The sequence below is a fragment of the Uranotaenia lowii genome, chromosome 2 (genome assembly GCF_029784155.1).
Source record: "Uranotaenia lowii strain MFRU-FL chromosome 2, ASM2978415v1, whole genome shotgun sequence".
NCBI classification, from domain to species: Eukaryota; Metazoa; Arthropoda; class Insecta; order Diptera; family Culicidae; genus Uranotaenia; species Uranotaenia lowii.
Window position 1 is genome coordinate 311,259,776 of NC_073692.1, and position 4,833 is coordinate 311,264,608.

The window sequence follows — 4,833 nt, forward strand, 5'->3', positions numbered from 1 at the left end:
AATAGAAAAATTACCTCACTTATAGGTGAATTGCCCAGGAAAAATTTTACACTAAAATATGCGCGTTTTGAAATGATGAAATATTGTAGAACATACCATAAAGCAATTTTGACAATTAAGCCCTCAAAAAGCCCATGATCACGTTTTTCGAGTTTCAAACCACTGTGCCTTGGGCCCGATACATAAAATTTATTATTTTCTATACAATTTTTTTTTGTAGTGAAGACTTTAGAAAATTCTTCAATGTCTTTTGGCATTGAAAAACTATTAATTTAACTGACATCACTGCTGCTGTTGCCTGCGAGGTATTGCAAGACTATTTTCAAGCAATGCATCGATTCCACCTTTTTAACACACGCTGGTTGTGTCGCGTTTTTGAGTTATTGATAAAATAAGATTTTTTCACGATCATTTTCACTTGAACTGTAAACCGGACTTTAAATCGGAACATTCAAAGCTATGAACTGTTTTATTGGAAAAATCTGCTAGTTTCTGTGTTGTAAAAACATCAGATTTAAAATATGGAAAACTTTGTAGATGATAATTCATCACAATTTTTCACAATCATGGATCATTTCAATCCAAAGGTAACATTTGAAAAACTTTATCAAAAAAGAAATGAAAGTTGACCATTATTGCTTTGAAAAGAGGAATTATGAAGTTCATTCATTCTCCAACGATTGACATATTGGAATGAATATTTTAATTATTTTTTGTTAATGTTGCAATAATTTGAAAATGATGAACAGAGATGATTTTTCCAAAATTGCGCCGATTGAGTCATTGAGTTCAACTCATGGTCATTTATCCTACTGGTCTGTCTTTTTTCCGGAATACTAACTTAAAGTTTTTCCGTTAAACGAAAGATAAGGGAAAAAGAAACGCAAGAGAAGATTGAAAAATAATTATTTACAATAGATTTTAACTTCCGGAAATACGATTTTCATTAAAAACTTTTGAATTTAAAAATAATACAAATTTGAAAATTTTATTTTAAAAATGTGGGTCTTGTACAATGTTCTTATGAAAAATAATTGAAAAAAATTAGAAAGAAAAACAGTAGATTTAGGGCTTTAAAACTGCTAACTGCAACTTTGTAGAGGATAATTTGGCTATATAAGCTCACTGAACAAAGTTTTTTTGGTCCAAATCATGGAGAAATGACACACCCTGATATTTGTTTCACATTAGAGCGCAGATGTTTTATCTTTTATTCTTAAACGTACGAAAACATACTCGTTTTGGTATAAACAAAAATCATACAGTTGGTTTTCCAAAAAAAAACATGAAATTTAATTGGACTTCACATTTTTTACAATAAGCATCAGAATTTAAAACGAATCAGCCATCATGTGAGACTGATTGCGGCATCTCAGTTATCGATAGCTAAATTAATTTTGATTAATTTGCCCATGTCATTACAGTTGGCTTAGTAAAACTTCTCATAGTTGGTTAATCCATGTCTCTAATATGTGATTTGATCGACCTTTTTGTTGAGGCAGTGTCAATATTTAAAGCGAATTAGTAATTCAGCGAAAAAAGGGTGAACAAACTGTATAGTTTTATTAAAAAATGTTCAAAATCCGAAGGTGTGTTTTCTTATCAAATAACAATCTACTCATACTTAGAGCAAGTTCACTGGTGTTGGGAAAAAGTGGTAGAAATTTTGACATTTTGAAAATTTAACCATGCAAAAATGTTTTCAAGATCTTCAGGCGTTGTATTTTTTTACAACACTGTTTCTATTTCAGCCGTATGTGATAGAAATATTGCTATTTTTGCATCACAGCATGCGAAACTACAACACGTGTTGTTAAAAAACTTGAAGGCCACAGATCTTGAAAATGTTTTTGCATGGCAAAATTTTCAAAATGTGCAAAAAGTGACAAAATTTCTACCACTTTTTCCCAACACCAGTGAACTTGCTCTTAGGAGTAAGACTTGGTTATGCTTGTTGCAAAACATAGTTTTTTCGAACGAATTACTTTCGGGATTTTCTTCCTAATCTTAAGGAAGAATGAGGATACTTGGTCCCTTTTCTTATTTTCATCATATCTTTTTGAAAAAAAAATGCATCTCGCCGGCTTTGGCATTTTTGGATAGCTTGTAATTTCAAGTTTATATGCTCCAAAAGTTAGAACGATGTTTGAGCCCATGTATGAACTAGAAGCTTTTTTGTGAGACGAAAAAAATCGTGATATTCTTTAAGTTAAAGGAGACTTGATCCTTTACTAAAGGAGATTTGATGCTTTATTCAAGGAGCCCTAAGCCTTGGCCAAAATCAAGCAAAACCGAAAGATATAAGGTCCATTGACAGTTTATAAGTGTCAGACAAAAATAATTCTCAAAATTTGTCTTCTACCCCATAGCCCTGGACGATGGAATCGAAAAGTTATTCTTTCTCTCTTTAAGAAAACCCCGTAAGATCTGTCAAAAGTTGGGTGAAATTTTAGATACATCCCACTTGCACCAATGGAAAACCATCACCCACATTCGGCAGCGCTTCCATCGCCTATTGCATACTTAAAGGCTCAATTTTCTAATTTTTAGATAAAAACAGTTTTTTGCGTTCTTTTTTGTTGTACAGCATTTGGGCAGTGGAAAGGAGAGACTTTACTACTTCAGGAATACTTTTATTAGAGCAAGTTCACTGGTGTTGGGAAAAGGTGGTAGTAATTTTGACATTTTGAAAATTTTACCATGCAAAAATGTTTTCAAGATCTTGGGGCGTTGTATTTTTTTACAACACTGTTTCTATTTCAGCCGTATGTGGTAGAAATATTGCTATTTTTGCATCACAGCATGCGAAAATACAACACGTGTACAACTCTAGAAGGCCACAGATCTTGAAAATGTTTTTGCATGGCAAAATTTTCAAAATGTGCCGTAAGTGTCTAAATTTACTTTTTCCCAACACCAGTGAACTTGCTCTTACTAACTTTATGTTCTATTTATACTAGCCTGTTCCATAGATATTCATAGGGAACCATAGTTACTATAACTTGTTTGTTTGTTATTGATGTGTATGTTGTTATTTGTCCCATCGATTGCTACGATGAGACAAATCTCAACACCCCTCCTCAACATACATATTTGCTGTGTACTCACTGGCTCCGGCGGCTCCTCTTGGAGATGGGGCTGCTTTACTTTCACGCACCACCGGACCTCATTCGTCGCCTTCATTGCACGACGCTCTCGCCCCTGTTGAAGCTCAACGACCTCACTTCTGGCTTCTAGCTCGTCGCAGTCTCCTTACTGCGGCTCGAAGCTTTCTTCTTCACTTCGACGTCTTTCCTGAAGCCTGCGCCTCCCAGTGGTTCCAGCCCGACGACCTTCACTTGGCTTTCCGTTCCGACGACCTTCCATGGCACCGGCTTGGCGAACTTCCGTGGTACCCGCTCGTAAGTCCACCAGTGACTCCTGGTTCGACGACCTCCACCTGGTTCTGGATTTGACGTCGTTCCATGATACCGGCTCGCCTACCTTCCATGGCTTCCGGTCCGACGACCTACCAGTGGCTCTGGCCCGACGACCGCATTCGTGGTCCCAGCCCTACGAACTTCCATGGCACCGGTCCGATGACCTCCCAGAATCTTCGGTCCGACGACCTTGTTTGGTTCCGACTCGACGCTCTTCTATTGGCCCGACGCCTTACCAATTACACAACGACTTTCCTCTGGCTCCCGGCTCGACGACCTTTCTATGGATTCCGGTCAGCTCGCAATGGATTCGGCCCAACGACGCTCCTTGGCACCTGTCTGTCCGACGACCACCGTTTTCCTGGCTTGTCGACCTCCACCTGACTTCCCGGTCTGACGACCTTCCAGGTGGCTCCTGGTCCTACAACCTTCCACGGTTCCCGGCTCGTTGACTTTCAAACGTGTTGGTTGTTTTCTCCTTTCCACTCCGAAAGTGCTCCGCAGCGAATCGAAGCTCTCGGCCTCGACGCTCCTCCTTTCCACTGCCCAAGTGCTGCACAACAGGTTATGGGCCCAGCACTAGTGGAAAGGAGGAGTGGAATCATCAGTGGAAGTAGAACCAGCCAAGAAGCCAATGGGAGGACGAGCCAGCGCCGGAGAGGAACGTCGTCGAGCCAGAACCGTGTAAGGTTGTCGGACCAGGAGTCTGGTAAGTCGTGGGACTGGGAAGCCAGCTGGAGGTCGACAAGCCAAGAGACACGGGAGGGAGGTCTTCGGACAGGTGATTTGGAAGAACGTTGGGCTGGAGCCATTGAGAGTGGATCGGAATCACTGATGGTTCGTCGTGCCGGAAGCCATGGAAGGTTGGCGGACCGGAACCGTGGAAGGTCGTCAAGTTGGAAGCCAGGTGGTGGTCGTCGGACCGGGAGCCTCTGGAGGACTTACGAGCCGGGAAACATGGGAGGTCGTCAAGCCGGTACCATGGAAGGGCGACGGACCGGAACGCCAAGTGGAGGTCGTCGGGTTGGAGCCACTGGAAGGCGTCAGGCCTCAGGAGGAGCGTCGAGGCGTAGAGCGACGCGGCTCGAAGCTGGAAAGGGCGTCGAGCCACGAAGAACGCCATCGAATCGCAAGAAGCGCATCGGGCCGGACGGAAGGTTGTCTTCAAGCGAACCGAAGAGAAGTTGTCGTCGTGCGAACCGTATGATGTCGTCGAGCGAAACCGGAAGAGGGTCATCGAAGTGAAGGCGACTGTTATGGATGGTCTGGTACGATGCTGAGCTGTGAACAGCGTGTGTTGAGGAGGAGTGTTGGCATATGCCGATCTCGGCGTATGAATACAACACACGTAGTTTAGTGTGTGCGTCATAAGGTTTTCGTGTATAGAAACAAAACCAATTCAGAAAATAAAGTT